Source organism: Haliaeetus albicilla, chromosome W (assembly GCF_947461875.1).
Source record: "Haliaeetus albicilla chromosome W, bHalAlb1.1, whole genome shotgun sequence".
Taxonomy (NCBI): domain Eukaryota; kingdom Metazoa; phylum Chordata; class Aves; order Accipitriformes; family Accipitridae; genus Haliaeetus; species Haliaeetus albicilla.
Genome location: NC_091515.1, coordinates 43,625,126 through 43,643,814, shown reverse-complemented (window position 1 = coordinate 43,643,814; position 18,689 = coordinate 43,625,126).

The following is an 18,689-nucleotide window of genomic DNA, read 5'->3' as shown; positions in this document are numbered from 1 at the left end:
ATCACAATAACTACAATAATGCCCATAATTCTTTAAGCCAACCCATTACCCCTAATGACCCAAACCATGAGGACTATGAGGAAGATGAACCATCCATACATTCTTGTGTCATCTTGCTCCGCGAACTCAGCCCAGCAATCGGTAGGTGCCAGCGTTCCGTGGGCGTCCCCACAGAGGCAACGATGGCCTCACCGTACACCAGCCCGATGCTCTTCGGAAAATCCCGGTATTTATACATTTGCAGAGGAACGGGTTTTGGCACACGTGGCCAGCGGGTGCCAAAAGTCTGCCTCGGTTGCAATCTATGACGCATGCGCTCGCTGGCCAGGCGCGCTGCACGAGTCATAGCCATCTTGTCTATTGGTTCGTGGGCTTTATGATGCGGTTGCGGTGCACAGAGAATCTTGACCTGTTATGTTAACCAAGGTGACCTATACATTAGTTTTTGACTGAGGTGGTATTCATATTGCCACACCATCTATGATGCTCCAGATGATGATGGTCGTGCAAATTCAACAGGAGTCCGTCGTGGGCCTGTATCTGTGGAAACACAATCAACCTCGTTCCCAGGTTATTAATGGAAATAGACCTTACCCCTAATTTTGGCTTTAACTAACTTTTACGTTTACCCCACACTGTCTTCCCGTAATCACACTATGTTTAATCAAATTATGCTTAACACACTTTTTACCTAAAGCAAGTTCTATATACAATAAGGCACGCTGTTCTAAAACCTCTCTGAAGGACTCAATGTCCGCTAGTCCTCTAAAGTGTAATACTCTATTAGTCAGAATCTGTCGGATCAGTGGCTCCAGCACCCGCTGGTGCCGTCCCAGTTGCCATTGGGACAAAGTCTTCAATTTCTCAAGGACTTTCCAGTGAAACGCCTCCTTTTTTTTTTTTTTTTTTTTTTTTTTTACTCTCCTCCAATGCCTCTCCCTCTCGTCTGCAGAGGCTACTGCAGGCGGCTCCGCGTCTATCGCGGGCGCGGTTGGTTTCACCGTCTCTGGTTCCGAGAGGCGGGATGGATGAAAGGGCGGTGGCAGGGGCGCGGATGGTTCTGCCCGGGGCCGGCCGCGGCCGCGCCTGGCGGCGGCCATTCCATGTCCGGCTGACACGTGCCGCTGCAAGGCGGCGGAGGGGGGGGGCGGAAAGGAAGGGAGGAGGGAGGGGGCGGAGGAAGCGCCGGAGGGGGTGCAGCTGACGGCTCAGCAGGCACCGGCTCAGGCAAAGGCTCAGGAGGCTGCGTCCGCTCTCCCGGCAAGGGCGCCTGATTTCCCCCGCGGGGGGTGTTTCCTCCTCTGCCACAGTCTCCAACCCCCGCTGCCTCCCAGTTATCCCCTCCGCGGGTGGCCGTTCCTCCCACTCTCTCAACTAACGGTACAAATCTCCCTTAACGTCCCCGCCTGGATCCCAGTCCAAGAGGCACTCCCCCAAGTCCTTCCGAACCTCCCGCCGTAACTCCTCCCATGGACACCGCAGAGGGGGCTCGCCCGTCCCCGCTGGTACCGTTTCTATCGGAAAAACCTCCATCTCTGCCGCACTCTCCGTGTCCACGCTCTCAGTCAGAGATGGACCGCTCTGTGAGCCCCGCTCCACAGCCGCCCACTCCGTCCGAGTCTGACTCACTGTCCCTGGGGGCACTGCCCCCCCTTGGTTTTGAACCGGCGCTTCATCCGCAAACAAAACAGCTCGCGCCGCCGACCAACGCTCCCCAGCTTTCCGTCCTGCCGTAACCACCTCCTCCACTCTCCCCCACGCTTGTAATCGTTCCGCAGCTCCGCACTCACCCGCGAATGCCGACTGGAGCAACAGTTCCCGAATCTCTCCCCAATTTGGGGGACTTAATACTTCTTTGGGAGAGCCCATCCCTCCCCGGCGCAGCACCCATTGGATGCATTCGCCTGTGGGGCCCCTCCTAATCGTTCCGTGAGCACCCACCTCATCAGCCAACACTTTCAACACCTGAATCACTTGCGCAAGTTCCATCGTCGCCTAGTGCGACCGATCACGTCGGGGTCACCATTATGTAGCGTTCGCCGCATATCAAGGTGCCACGATTAGATCACTGATCACCCCCCAGACCAGGGAAAGAGACAGATAACACACACAGTGTGAGCGCCAACTTCCGCCTTTTATTGCGCAGTCAATTCCTTTTATACTAACAAGGGTAGGTGGGATTACAGACACATCATAAGGCTGCGACTAACCCTCTAACTTTCCGTGACATCGCGAGATCTTCCGAACGCCGAACCCTACATATAGTCATAATCAGAGCTTTATTATTATATACAATTTGAGCAATCAGCATAGCTTATCATTACACAGAATTTCTAGCAGTTAGCATAGCTTTCCTATTACCTAAAATTTCAGTTACCTAGACTTTTCAATCACTTGACCCTCTGTAGATTGGGTCAAATTCTTAATAATCAGCACGTTATACAATAATCATAATCTAGACTCTGACTTTAAAAAGTACACAATAAGCTACGCTGATTGCTAAAATCTTCCTTGCTAAATATTTCCTCACCATCCGAGGGGATGCTGGACTTTACCTATTAAATGGGTGAGAGGGGTCCATTATCAAGATTGGGTAAGGAACCTATGATTCCTTGGTGAGGCCCAAATGAATTGCAGGAAGCATTGTTACAAGCAGCTATAGTAACCTTATTGCATAAGGATGAAGCCCAAGGTGATGAGTCTAGTCCTTAGGACACTCCTGCTACATCCCCTGATTTGAGGTCTGTTGGGTAAGGAGCTGTGGGGTCAGGAAAATTAGTTTTTATGCAACTATGGCAGGGTTTACCCACAGGACCCCCTTTTTCACAAGTGCTCTGGCAGACCATTGCACAAATGCGAGAACTAAGCCCTGACCCTCCCATACAAAGGGAATGGCAGCAGATCTTAACCACCTCGATCCAATCCAGAGATCGAACAAATATCCCACGAAGTCACCAGGCTAATTTAAACGAACAAAACAATACTGTTAAGGAATGTCCTAATCAAACTGAAAACGAGTAAGCTGAGCGAAATAAGTGGTGGTGTACCTGTCTAAATCAGGGGTACACCCATGACTTTCTCCATGGCCTGCCCACTGAGAAACTAACATTTCTAGCTGAAAGACAGGAAAAAGAGGAAAGGCTACCTACATCTCCACCTAGTGTCCCTTCTGTGGAAGGAAACCCTTTTAAATCATAACAATATCCTGACCTATCTTCTATCAAAAGGCAGCATCAAGGAAATTAGATAGGGGGCCCAGACTGGCTGAGGTACAAGTGGCCCTACCTTCTGCTACTCAAGGACTGATCCCCACACTTTGGGCCATAGTGAATGATAAACTAAAAGCTAATTTCCTCATAGATACTGGGGCACAATTATCCATGATTAAGGCAGAATCATGCCCTGGAACCACCCCGTTAAAACATAAAAAAAATATTAATAACTGAAGTAAATGGAACAGTAGCTCCTTATTCAACTATTAAAGTAAAATTGGAACTTCCTTTTTGTGCCCCACAAAGCCACCAAATGTTATTGGGAAAGCTAAATATATTAGGTATGGATATTCTGAAAGGCAAAAGTTGGGTATAGGACAATATTAAATGGGCTATCAGGATAAATGATGAAGAAATAGTGCCAGGACTGGCAGTAATAAATCTTTTACAAGCTGCCCTGACTTTACCCTCTTCTACCATCACACACACACCAAACAATATCCCATATCCTCTGAAGCACACAAACCTGTAACCGCTTTAATTCAAGAACTTCTTAAATGCAGCATTATAGAAGAAATGCACTCCTTTAATTCTCTGGTGTGGCCTGTTAAGAAACCTAATGGTAAGTGGCGACTCACCATAGATTATCGATGCTTTAATAGCCACACCAGACTATTAACTGCTGCAGTGCCTTCAATCTTAGATATAGTCCAAGAATTGGAAAAATCATGCTTTTTCCTGGATGGCCACCCTAGATATTAAAGATATGTTCTTTATCTTCCTCCAACCCGAGGACAAGAAATGTTTTGCCTTCACTTGGAAGGGTTTGCAGTATACTTTTAACTGGCTTCCTCAGGGATTTAAGCACTCACCCACTATAGCTCATTCTGCCTTAGCCAAAGAATTATGCAATTGCCCATTACCTCCCGATATAACTTTATTGCAATATATTGATGATATTTTAATAGGAGGCCCCACTGAAGAAATAGTTCGTGAAGCTGCTACACAAATTTGGGAACACTTAACCTGATTAGGACTAGAAATATGAACCAAAAAGTGCCAGGGCCCTAGCCAGGAAATTACCTTTCCAGGAACCCAATGGATAGGGGGAAGAAAATCAATCCCAACTTCAACCCTTGAAACCCTGCTAAATATATCTTCCCCCCCACCCCCTCCCCAAGATAAAAAAATCTCTGCAAGAGTTCTTAGGCTCTCTAGGGGTTTGGAGGGACCACATCTCATCGTTTGCACAAATAGCTTGGCCTCTATATAATTTGCTTAAGAAAAAAACCAAAACAAAACTGGGAGTGGACTCTCAGTCACAAAACTGCATTTCTCACTTTAACAGAAGAAATTAAAATATATCAATCACTAGGTCCCATTCATCCTACTGCTCCATTCCACTTACACCTCACAGTGGGAGAACATGGCCACAGATATGCTTTATGGCAAGAAAGTGGTGCTCAGCACCCTTATCCCTTCAAATTTGGGTCATATAGGCAGAATTCCTAATGTAACTACACCCCATATGAAAAGGTGCTGTCGTGGTTTAACCCCAGCCAGCAACTAAGCACCACGCAGCCGCTCACTCACTTCCCCCCCACCCAGTGGGATGGGGGAGAAAATCGGGAAAAAGAAGTAAAACTCCTGGGTTGAGATAAGAACAGTTTAACAGAACAGAAGAGAAGAAACTAATAATGATAATGATAACACTAATAAAATGACAACAGTAGTAATAAAAGGATTGGAATGTACAAATGATGCGCAGGGCAATTGCTCACCACCCGCCGACCGACACCCAGCTAGTACCCCAAGTGGCAATTCCCCACCCCCACTTCCCAGTTCCTATACTAGATGGGACGTCACATGGTATGGAATACACTGTTGGCCAGTTTGGGTCAGGTGCCCTGGCTGGGCATGAGAAGCTGAAAAATCCTTGACTGTAGTCTAAACACTACTGAGCAACAACTGAAAACATCAGTGTTATCAACATTCTTCACATACTGAACTCAAAACATAGCACTGTACCAGCTACTAGGAAGACAATTAACTCTATCCCAGCTGAAACCAGGACAGGTGCTTATGGCAGCCTTATACCGCTCTCAGGGAAATGGAAAAATCTTACTACAAATTGTACAGTCACTCTGCATACTCCTCTCCCTATCTTAAAAGATATTATAGAAGGCTGAGAGCTACCCCTAGGACTAGCCCAAAAATCTACTGTTGAATGGTTGGTGTCACGTCCCAAAGTTGGAGCGACTCAGGTTCGTGGATTTCCTTTGTCAGAATTAAGGTGAAACGACACTAGGGGAGTTCAAACAACAATCAACATTTATTCAACCTAGCTAACTTTGTCCAAGTACACATGAACTTTTTAATATGAACCTTGCAACATGTCATTAAGCCGCTGTTTGAGAAGAGGAGGGAAGTATAGAAAAATGAAATGGAAAAAGGAACATGAAATGTATCAGGAGGAGAGCCCTCCCGTTGAGTCATGAGGTTCAGAGCAGACCCCCTTGCTTTCTGGACTCCTTCTCAAAGAGGAGCCCAGGGGCGGCTAGATCCACTCCTAGTCTCAGACTTGGTCAACGGTTTATGTTTCAAAGGATGAGGGGTAGGGACTGTGGAAAAGAGAGAAGGAAAAGAGGGAGAGAGAGAATGAGAGGAAAGAAAGAAAGAAAGAAAGAGAGAAGAGAAAGGTTTCACCAGTCCTGGGTCCAGCGTTGGTCCAGCCAGCGTAGAGATCCAGTTCTCCCTTCTTTTATAGCGTGTTCGATGGTCTCGACATGCGCAGTCCCATTCCCGGGATTCTCTGGAATCGGTCAGTGAGCTTTGGGGGGGGGGGGGTGTTCATTGCAGAGTTGCCTCTCTTTTTCTGCTGGCATGACCGCTTAAGATAGAAGCACAGTCCCATCCTCTGTGGGGCCTCCTCCTCCAGGCGCTGCTGTGCTCCTTCTCCTGGTCACTTAAGATAAGGACTTGAGGCTTTGGAGAAGCGCGGTCCCACCCTCCGGGGGGCCCTCTCCTCTGGCCACATTGTCCTGTTCACAAAACTCCAGCATTTTTACAGAGGCCGTTTTCTTCACCAAAGTCCTTCAACGAATGTTTGAGACATTGACTATAATTTGTCAGACCGTCACAGTTGGCACTTTACATTCATCATCATGCTGTCCTTCCAGGAAATGATCGTTTAAGAAGGACTCTCAATGAAACTATAACTCGAATAGGACTACCTCAAGAATATGAAAGAAACACATCATCTCCTATACAAGATGCCCCTCCTTTTAACCCTAATAATACTTCAGGAGTAGGGTTTACAGATGGAAGTGCCCATCTAAAAAATGCTGTTTGGTTTGGTAAAGCCACAGCCATTTCTGCTGATGGAAAAGCAAAGTTAACTGAGGAAATAAAAGGTTGAGCCCAATTGCCTGAATTACTGGCCATCATCCGAGCTTTTGAAGCTGAAGCTGACTAGGTTTATACCGACTCCTATGCTTTATAGGCTGGAGCCACCCAGCAGCTTGGAAACTGGCAACGACATGACCAGCAAGTAGGGAAAGGAGAAGTTTGGGGATGCTCATATTGGGAAAAATCATATCAATTAGCTTTATCCCATTCCCTTCGATTAGGACATGTACCTGCCCACCAAAAAGCTAACACTAAGGAAGCCGAACTCAATGCCAAGGCCAACCGGCTACCTCAAATTAATATTGCTATAGACCCTGATTCCACTAAATGGAACAGATTAGCCCACTGGCTACATGCTTCATTAGGACATACTGGTACAGAGAATTTACTTAAACAAGCACACATTAGGAGGTGGCCACTTTTATGAAAGTTCCCTTCCTGTATTGGGTTTGTGTGGCAAGGTTTTGGTAGTGGGGGGGTTACAGGGCTGCTTTCTGTAAGAAGCTGCTGGAAGCTTCCCCTATGTCCCATGGAGCCAATGCCAGCCGGCTCCAAGATGGACCCATCGCTGGCCAAGGGCGAGCCAATCAGCAATAGCGGTAGCGCCTCTGTGATAACATATTTAAGAAGGGGAAAAAAAGTTGTGGCAGACACAGAAACTGCAGCTGGAGAGAGGAGTGAGAACATGCAAGAGAAACAACCCTGAAGACACCAAGGTCAGTGAAGAAGGAGGGGGAGGAGGTGCTCCAGGTGCTGGAGCAGAGATTCCCCTGCAGCCCGTGGTGAAGACCCTGGTGAGGCAGGCTGTCCCACTGCAGCCCATGGAGGTCCACAGTGGAGCAGATATCCACCTACAGCCCGTGGAGGACCCCATGCCGGAGCAGGTGGGTGCCCGAAGGAGGCTGTGACCCCGTGGGAACCCCGCGCTGGAGCAGGATCCTGGCAGGACCTGCGGATTTGCAGAGAGATGAGCCCACATTGAAGCAGGTTTTCTGGCAGGACTTGTGACCGCGCAGGGGACCCGCACTGGAGCAGTGTGCTCCTGAAGGACTGCACCCCGTGGAAGGGACCCATGCTGGAGCAGGAGAAGAGTGCGAGGAGTCCTGCCCCTGAAGAGGAAGAAGCAGCAGAGACAACATGTGATGAACTGATCGTAACCCCCATTCCCCTTCCCCCTGCGCTGCTGGGGGGGGTAGGTAGAGAATTCGGGAGTCAAGCTGTGCCTGGGAAGAAGGAGGGGTGGGGGGGAAGGTGTTTTAAGATTTGGTTTTATTTCTCATTACCCTACTCTGGTTTGATTGGCAATAAATTGAGTTAATTTTCCCCAAGTTGAGTCTGTTTTGCCTGTGACAGTAACTGGTGAATGATCTCTTGTCGGGGAATGCAGCGGGTCTGCAGAATGCCTGACGATGCATGAGCAGTGTGACCTTGAGCAGCTTGTAGTGTATCCTTGAGAGTCTGGAAAGTCCGGAGAAGAGCTGTGCAAACAAGACAATGATAAGAGGAAGCGTCCTGATGACTCACCAATCATGAACTGTTAGTTACTAACTAAACCAATCATATATGAACACATACTCTGAAGAAAGTAATAAAAAGGTTTGTTAGAACAATAAAGTAGCCATTTTGCACAATCTGACGTTTGTCGTGTCTGTCTCTACTGCAACAAACTCTCCCTGTCCTTATCTCGACCCATAAGCCTTTTGTTATATTTTCTCTCTCCTGTCCAGCTGAGGAGGGGAGTGATAGAGAAGCTTTGATGGGCACCTGGCATCCAGCCAGGGTCAACCCACCACATTTCCCTATTATATCAATCATTCTTTATAGTATGAAAGTGTATTAACTTTTTTAATATATATATAAGTTCACATTATACACTGTGATGTAATGAGGTAGCAGAATTTTACTGGAGACTTTGGTATTGTTCATGATTAAGTAAAACAAACTGAAGGACAGCCTGGCCCTGGAAATAAGGACTTTGCTTCTTGGAAGCTTGGAGCTGTCCATGAAGGATAAAGGATACCCCTGGACAACCAAGATAACACCAGCATCCTAGCCCCTCTGTCTTCGAAACCCTCCCAGTGTTGTCTGGCATCATAGATAAGTAACTATAACAAGACTGACTCCAGGGATGTCTGGATCAATTGACAAGCAGCAAGAATGCTGCAGAACTATAGTTGCTTTGCAAAGTTTTACTATGATTAGTAATCGGTAGTGTGGGTGTTAGTGATTAGTCAAGTTGCGTTGTACCTGAATGCTTTAAGGGTACAAAAACCCTGTGTAAAAGTACATTCGGAGTGCCCCAATTTGGCTGGGACACCTCATGTACATGAATAAATATTTACCCTTGTAATTCTACACTTTACGTCCTGGCCTCTCTCCTCAGTCTGCACAGGCCAGCCGCGAACTTTTGTGACACCACTAACCACTCGGCAAGCACGTGACTTCATCTCCAGCTGTGAAATATGTGCAGAGATCAGAAAACATTGCAAGGAAGGACAGACCTTTGCTAATCAGAGACGGTAAAGTCCTCTGGTCCACTTGGCAAATAGATTACGTTGGATCTCTCCCTCGAACACCCGAGGGGTGGCGCTATATACTTACTGGAGTTGAAATTATATCGGGCTTAGGGAAAGCTTTCCCCTGCCGGAGAGCTGATGGTCTTGTCACTGTGGCAGGGCTTAATCCAATGGTTTGCTGATACTCCTATGCCCTCCGCCGTGCAATCTGTAAAAATAAAATTGTCCAAGAATGGTGTGAATGCCATAGAGTCACCTGGGTATTCCACCTACCCTATAGACCTCAAAGTAATAGCATGGTCGAGAGGTTGAAATGGTCTTTTAAAATGAGTTCTAGGACAAAATTTATATACAAGAAAATGGAGTAAAGTCTTACCCAAGGCCACCTGACACCTAAATAACTGACAGACACCCACTGGATGCCCAGTGGAACGAGCTCATTTTCCCACTATCCATCCCACAAAACCTCCAGAGATCCCACTGTCAACCCATCATTTTTCTCAGGGTGACACTGTTCTTATTGACCACCCTTCAATGGGTAAAATGTCTGTCACTTTACTGTCTCCCCAAGAAAAAGGCATATGGATAGCTATTTCCAAATGGGGACTTGCTGAAGCTTGGATAATCTCCAAGACCAGACAATCTCTTACCACTTTCAGGTAACAAATTCTACCTGGATGGATCCTTTGGCCTGGATGAGACTGGAGTGTGCCCAGGAAATCATAACCTTAAAATGATGATGACATCTGTTGTACTGTGCTTATCCTTATTTGTATCTTGTTTTTCCTTATCCCAAGAATGGAACAATAATCATATCATTCAATTTATGAATACAGCTTCTCAATTAGGTAAAGTACTGGATCGTTGGTATTGCCTATACCACCTTCAATCATCAGATACCAAATCTGGGTGGTTAGCTGAACCTGTTTCTGAAGCATCTTGGTATCAACCTAATTTGGCATACTTACTCCCCAACACTCCAAATTATCAACACCAACCTTTTAAGGCATTTTCTTATGACAGAGCCCCATGGTGCATTAGAATGCCCCAGAGCACAAATTCAACCTGGGTGGGAAAAACAAGCAATTATGATTACACTCTGTATTACAATCAAACCCAATCATGCTTTCAATTTAAAGGTAACAGAGTACAAGCTTGCATTGGTTCTGACCTGAAATCCTCATGAACCTGCAATGAGTCAGCAATAACAAATGATCATGTTTTTGCTAGTCTAAAACTCCAGAATCTTATGTGGAATGTTAACAATACAAATTGTGACAGATTCTATGTAGGGCATGAGAAGACTTTGTTACAGTAACCCAGCATAGTTTGCCTCCCCCATCCGAGCATGTAGAGTCCCAGCACATCTTATCTAATTGTCACGGTGACCCAGGATAGTTCGCTCCCCCCCTATCTGCACATACCCTTGCACGGGCACCAACGAGGGTGGCCAGCTGCAGATCTCGAAATTCGGACACCACCACCTGCATTACATCTGCAAGTTTGCTAATGAGCAAAACAGGACATTACATATGTATGATATGTTAATCAGCGCAAGTTTTATTATCCACCCCTGTGGTGCTTTCCCTTGAGCTTCACTCCCAAGCAGGGCTCCACTGCGTCAGGTCCCCATTTTGATTAGTGTCGGTGTCCCGGGCCTCCCACCATGATAACGCTACATTTTCATTAAAGCCAAAGCTTTCACTCGCTGAGTGTCATGACTTGTCCCTGAGGGATCCACACCTGCTTTTTGCTCATAACACCACTTGATATTTTGTGACAATTAAAAACAAAAACAGCAAACAAAACCCCCCACCTCTGAGTCACCATAATTAGACAACAGGTAAACAAAACAACAAATGGGACATTTCAGCACAACAGTTCTGAGATGGGGAGCCAAAGGAACCTTAGTAGATATAGAAGATAAATGGATGTAGATAGGAACTGTTTAATAATTATCTAGCTTGTAATGAAGTTAAAGAAATTTCAATAGAGGTAGACATGGCCCAAGGGGATGAGAAGTGATGCTTAACGTTTGCATTGCTGAAGCTGGCTGGGGCAGGAGATAGTCCCTGATAAGAAGCAGAAGTCGACCCCAAGAACCAGCCAAGACCGGCCTTGTGACTTCCTGGAGCTAATTTTAATATGAAGCAGGGATAGGTCATGCCTATGTATAGGCGTATTGCAAAACTCTATGTATATGTAACACTTGACTGTATAAATTTGAAGTGAACTGCCGAGTCAGGCGCGCACGACTTTGGTGGGACTACCTCCCGTGCTGCCCAGCGCTGAATGAACATACCTCCTTTACAATCTCACTGATTGTGGAGTCTGTTTCTGCACGTCAGTTCTCCACTATCTTAAAAAAACAGCCTTGACAGAAACAACATATGCCACAAAATAAAAAAAATACATACCAGACTGTCAGCTTTTTAAAGCAAATCTGCTTATGAAGACTGATCAAATATTTACCTCTCATTCTCAAAAAAATTTGAAAATTACTCAATAGAATTCCAATAAATCAATATGCATTACTTGCCTCATAAACAACGTGGGAAACAACTGCAGGAACACTGCATCAATGAGATCACAGAGAAAAAGAGGACAAACTGAATTTTGAACTGCTAGTGAAATCTATAAGCAAGTGAGCCGTAAGTGGTTTTCTCATCTGAAAGAAACTGATACAGGTTTGTATTATTTGAAATTGATCAAAGCCATTAACACAGCACACACTAAACAGCACATGATAAACTTGCATATTAATGAAGATACAAGAAATAGTAAATGCATTCAAATATTTGCTTCCAAGGTTGTTGGGGGGGGGGAGGTGTTGCGGGTTTTTTGTTTGTTTTTAAAAGCATCTTGCTCCTGAAAAATTAACTTTCAGTGATTTCTCACTTTAATTCATCTCATAATTATATGTCTGTATTTCAAGAAGAGTTGGGTTAAATAAAAAACTTTTACAAATGTTACGAATTGCAAAATTAGTGTTTCGGAAGGGTCTTTTAAAGAGATACATTCAATCTGCTTTACTAAAAGGCCCCTAGATTAGGGTTGGTTTTGGGGGATTTGGTTTGGATTTTTTTCTGTTTAATTCCTTGTTTACTTTATTGTTCAACAGTTCCTGATAATACTTCATCTTTTCAAATTAATGTGATACAAACAGTTCAAATATGGGGAAATAATTTATGTCTGTATGTCACGACCCAGGCTGGACAGACCAGGGAGGGGTCGTGGTGAATTCGGAATTCCCTCGGGCTAAATTAAGGTGAAACGACACCAAACGATCAGTTGACTGTTTTATTTATGGCAGAAGCAACCTGAACTTGGAAGGTGTAACAGTAGGTGGCGGGGTTTCTCTCAACAGGAATTGGCATGAAACTACCTCAGTAAACAGTGTAACCCGTGGTAACCATATACATCAATTCAGGGAATAAGGAGATCCCTCCCGTTGAGTCACGAGGTTCAGAGCAGACCCCCTTGCTTTCTAGACTCCTTCTCAGAGAGGAGCCCAGGGGCAGCTGGATCCACTCCTAGTCCCAGACTTGGTCAACGGTTTTGTGTCTTAAAGTGATGAAGTGTAGGGATTATGAAAAGGAGAGAGAAGGATAAAGAGACAGAAGAAAAGAGAAAGATTTCACCGGTCCTGGGTCCAGCGTTGGTCCAGTCAGCCTAGAGGTCCAGTTCCAGAGGGCGTACGCACGCGGGGCTTCAGTTCGTGTCCTTTTATCACATCACTGAGACAAGGGGAGTCAAAAGAATCTCAGTAGACATAATAAAGGGGGGTGAAAGATGATGTTTAGTGCTTACATTGTTGAAATTAGCTGAGGTAGAGACAGTCCTTGATAAGAAGAGCTGGTCCCAAGAACCAGCCAATGAGGTAAAGACAGTCCTTAATAAGAAGCAGGAGCAGGCCCCAAGAGCCAGCTAAGACTGGTCTTGCGGCTTGGGTGAATACCAAGAAATCACTGAGCCTGCGCAAGGAAAAAGGTTACTAGCGGTGACGAAGAGGAGTCATCTATCTTCATCTCTGCGACCACCAGACGACCACCATAAAGAGGCCCTGCGCAGGCGCAGTTGGGAGGGGACTATGGAAATGACCTCTTGGAGCAAATTTTAATATGAAGCGGGGATAGGTCATGCATATGTATAGGCGTATTGTGAATATGTAATACCTGACTGTATAAACTTGAGGCGAACTGCCGAGTCGGGCGTGCATGACTTTGGTGGGACTACCCCCCCCCCCCCCCCCCCCCCGTGCCGCCCAGCGCTGAATGAACATACCTACTTTACAATCTCACTGATTGTGGAGTCTGTTTTCCGCACGTCATCTCCTTGCCCCTCCTTCGGGCGGGCACTCGAACTCATTAGGCTAAGTAGGTGTCATGTGCGGTTTGTGCTTTCAGAACTTCTGGGAAATGGGTTGGTGGGCTTGGAGGTCGTTTGGGGAGTAACTTCCCCTTCCCCGCAGACATTACCATTTTTTGATCTTTGGCCATGTATGGTGAGCTGCCCTGCTCAGCATATCAGAACAGCACATCAGAACACAGAGCTGCTCCTTCCAACACGCCCTCCCAGTCTTGTTGCTGATGTCACGTGCTGATCGGTTTCTTTTCACCTGTGGTTCATTGCTATGCAGGGTTCCCTGTTATGCAGAGTTCGTCGTTATGCAGAACTTGCCCAACCACAATGTTTGAGACATTAACTCTTTCAGTCTCTCACACTGTAGCACTTACCTCCACCATGAAATGAAAAGGGAATTAACCTGGCTCCTGTTTCATCTGAAGTTTTTGATGAATCTTTGCTTTTCATAGAAATATCTTCCTATAAAATAGATGGTCAGATATCATAAAAATAGGAATATAAGCACTGGTCTAAATTGAGCTGAACATAAAAAAATTCCCAACCCACCCACAGATAAAGGTGCTGTACTGGGCCTGTCTGAAATGGAGTTAATTTGTGCCTCAAACAACATTGATAATGATGTACTTAAGTGATGTACTTAAGAAGACCACAAAGGTCTTGTGAAATAAGATACTCTTTGTATACACAAGGCATGCCTTGCTAACGACTGTGCCCCCGAAGAAGAACTAAAAGACTGATAAGAAGAGAACATCCTACCCCAGGAGGTGCAGAAAAGTTGAATAATTGCTAATAGGCATGAAGTCAGCAAAAGCCTTTGATAACTGGAGGAAAGGTAAAGGCGGAAGGGGGAGATCACGACCACCGACTCAATTCAAGACCAAAAGACTTATTCCCCCCACTCTCCTTGAGCATGCGCTGTAGAATAAAAGAACACTGTACCTTTAATTCGAAGCGGGGAAACTTTAACCCAATAGAAACTGTACTAGATAAGCGACTACCAGTAATAGTTTTGGGGAAGAACTTTGGAAATTGAATATGTATAACTGAACTGTATAAATTGCTTGCCCGTTTAGGCATGAGGTGTGCTAGCTTTGTGGATTACCACCTAGCCCCCATCTTTACGCAAACATTAATTGGAATAAAATACCTCTGCTCTGTGTGTATATTGGCATTTCACACACCGGGTAAACGACCCCACTTGTGGAACAACAATGACACACCAATGCTTTAACTATTGCTGAACAGTGCTTGTGCAGGTTCAAGGCCGCCTTTTCTCACCTCGCCCTGCCATAGTGAGTAGGCTGGGGGGTGCACAAGAAGTTCGGAAGGGACACAGCTGGGACAGCTGACCTGAATTGACCAAAGAGATGTTCTATGCCATATAAAGTCATGCTCAGCAATAAAACTGGGGGAGGGGGGATTTTTCCAAGGTAGTTATTGCGCAGAGACTAGCCAGGCATCAGTCTGCTGGTGGGAGGTGGTGATTGCCTTTGCATCACTTGTTTTGTTTGTTCCTTCCCCCTCCCCTTTTCTTCACATGTTAAACTGTCTTTATCTCAAACCATGAGTTTTTCTTGCTTTTGCCCTTCTGATTCTCTCCCCCATCCTGCTGAGAGGGAAGAGAGTGAGCAAACAACTTGGTAGGGGGCTTAACTGCCAGTGTCGTGGTTTAACCCCAGCCAGCAACTAAGCACCACGCAGCCGCTCACTCACTCCCCCCCATCCAGTGGGATGGGGGAGAAAATCAGGAAAAAGAAGTAAAACTCGTGGGTTGAGATAAGAACAGTTTAATAGAACAGAAAAGAAGAAACTAATAATGATAATGATAACACTAATAAAATGACAACAGTAGTAATAAAAGGATTGGAATGTACAAATGATGCGCAGGGCAATTGCTCACCACCCGCCGACCGACACCCAGCTAGTACCCCAAGTGGCAATTCCCCACCCCCACTTCCCAGTTCCTATACTAGATGGGACGTCACATGGTATGGAATACCCTGTTGGCCACTTTGGGTCAGGTGCCCTGGCTGTGCCCTGTGCCAACTTCTTGTGCCCCTCCAGCTTTCTCACTGGCTGGGCATGAGAAGCTGAAAAATCCTTGACTATAGTCTAAACACTACTGAGCAACAACTGAAAACATCAGTGTTATCAACATTCTTCGCATACTGAACTCAAAGCATAGCACTGTACCAGCTACTAGGAAGACAGTTAACTCTATCCCAGCTGAAACCAGGACAGCCAGCCAGGGTCAAACCATCACAGTAGCCCAACTTTTTTATGTTGCTCTTAGTGGAACCATCATTTGGACCCTAATACATTATAAAATACAAGCAGATGCCTCTCTACTGCTGTACAAGCAAGATGATGTCTACTTACATTTTACAACAGCATCTAAATGATGATTCTAAGAATGAACATTATGATTCTAAGAACATTAAAAAACAAAGTCCATCATCAAATTAAAACTAGCAATGAAAATCAGAGTGACAGCAACAAGCTATTTTCTCTATCACATCCAGTTTCTGCCTTGCAGTGGAAAACTGCAAGTATTATGTTATTTGGATCCTTCAAAAGGGACCAAGATTCACCATTAATCACTGTTGAAGACTGATACAACTCTGACATGCTGCTGAATGCCTCAGTATTTTATTTACTAACAACTGGAGAACCAAAGAAAACAATAAGAATGAAGTTAAACAACCCTTAAGTCCTAACGATATTTTTCCCCCTCCTTTGGGAGCTCAGTTTTTTTATTCTTATCCTTTAGCATAAAGCAATTAAGAACAATATTACTGACAAAGGACTCCGTTTTTAATCTGTTAAAACTGTTGGATATTATTTCCATGAGAGAGAGAAACCAATCAGCCATTAAGAAACTTCAGGGAACATATCTGCTCTGTATAGGCAAGCTAGAAGTCTAGATCATAGTAGCACCAATCTAAATTCTAACAGTACTTGGCTTTCCCCTATCTACCACCAGCACAGTCAAGGAAGGAATAGTGAGAAAGAGTGAAAGAGGAGATGGCAAGCACTGACAGCACCATTAACAAAAGGAACTGTAAAATCTTTGGCTATGAAACTTCTTGCTTACAAGCTACTTAAACAGGTAATTAACATACCATACTGAATGCAAAAATAGTTTCTTGAACTGCACACAAGTTTTATTTTTATGAGCTCTGCAACATGAAAGCATCAGCTAACCTCTGTGTTCAACAAAGGAGATGTCTTTGGTTGACTAAGGCACATAACATCCCTTTCCGCCAAACATATTGATCTGCTTTCATACTGTACATCCAATAACTCACTGCTTCCTGAATTCTGCAACTTGAAGAAATCCAAAATAGTAGCTTAAAAGGCACATACAGGAAGAAACTCTCTTTTTGTAGTTTTATTGAACCTGTCTGAATAAAGTACATAAAGTCAAAACAAAATTTGCTTGTGATCGTTTCTATATATGATTTATAGCACAACAATTGACATAACTACAGTAATTGTCACAAATATGGCTACATATACCTCATATTTAAAAAATGCCTAACAATTATAATCAACATGCATAAACAACACTGAATCCACAAGCAACTGTAAATTCAGTTGCTTGCTTTGGAAATTCTTTATATCACTTTACATGAACTTGTGGAATCAGCCAAAATGATAAGTCATCATCCCTTGTCAAAAAGTTACATGGGAAAAAATCCTGTTCCTAAACTATTAGAGATTTATAAACATGGTCACAAACTGGAGGAGTGGTGGGTTGACCTTGGCTAGCTGCCAGGTGCCCACCAAGCCACTCTATCGCTCCCCCTCCTCAACTGGACAGGGGAGAGAAAATATGACAAAAGGCTTGTGAGTCAAGATAAGGACAGGGAGATCACTCAGCAATTACCGTCACAGGCAAAACAGACTCAACTTGGGGAAAATGAATTTAATTTATTGTTAATTAATAACAGAGTAGGATAGTGAGAAATAAGAACAAATCTAAAAACACATTCGCCCCACCCCCCCCTTCTTCCCAGGCTCAACTTTGCTCCCGACTCTTCTACCTCCTCCCCCCGAGCATCACAGGGGGACAGGGAATGGGGGTTGCGATCAGTTCATAACGCATTGTCTCTGTCACTCCTTCCTCCTCACACTCTTCCCCTGCTCCAGCATGGGGTCCCACCCACAAGAGACAGTCCTTCATGAACTTCTCCACCATAGGTCCTGCCCACGAGCTGCAGTCCTTCAAGAACTGCTCCAGTGTGGGTCCCCCACGAGGCCACAGGTCCTGCCAGAATACCTATTCCAGCATGGGCTCCTCTCCACAGGCCACAGGTCCTGCCAGGAGCCTGCTCCAGCACGGGCTTCCCACAGGGTCAGAGCCTCCTTCAGGGCACATCCACCTGCTCTGGCATGGGATCCTCCACTGGCTGCAGGGTGGATATCTGCTCCACTGTGGACCTCCATGGGCTGCAGGGGGACAGCCTGCCTCACCATGGTCTTCTCCACGGGCTGCAAGGGAATCTCTGCTCTGGCACCTGGAGCACCTCCTCCCCCTCCTTCTTTACTGACCTTGGTGTCTGCAGAGTTGTTTCTCTCACATTCTCAGTCCTCTCTCTCAGCTGCTGTTGCGCAGCAGTTTTTACCCCTTCTTAAATATGTTATCACAGAGGTGCTACCAACGTCACTGATTGGCTCAGCTTTGGCCAACAGCGGGTCCGTCTTGGAGCCATTTGGAACTGGGTCTGTCCACCCCTGCAGCCCCCCACGCTACCAAAATCTTACCACGTAAACCCAGTACAGGAGATTATAGCACAGACAACTATTTTACATCTACTTTATATATTTGTAAGCAAACAACACATTTGTACCTGGCTTCACAGAATCTCTGTTCCATTCAGAAGTCTGGAATGAAGTCCTGTTAACAGTTCTGTTAGAAGTGTCATCTCCATCATGCTTTTTTGTCTGTTTTTTTCCTCATCCTCTATCGATCTCTTGTGCTACAAGCATTTTTGAGATATTTAGTTGATTTTACTTCAACTTTCTCAAATTATCAAATTTGCTGTAGTATAACTTGAGTTAAAGCTAACCAACTGTGCATCTGGAGTTTAAACATGAAGTTAATACACCATAAATAGTTAGTATACTATAACCACCAATAAAAGTCAGAGGAATAGTTAGAGATGTTATTGAATCTTATTTACAT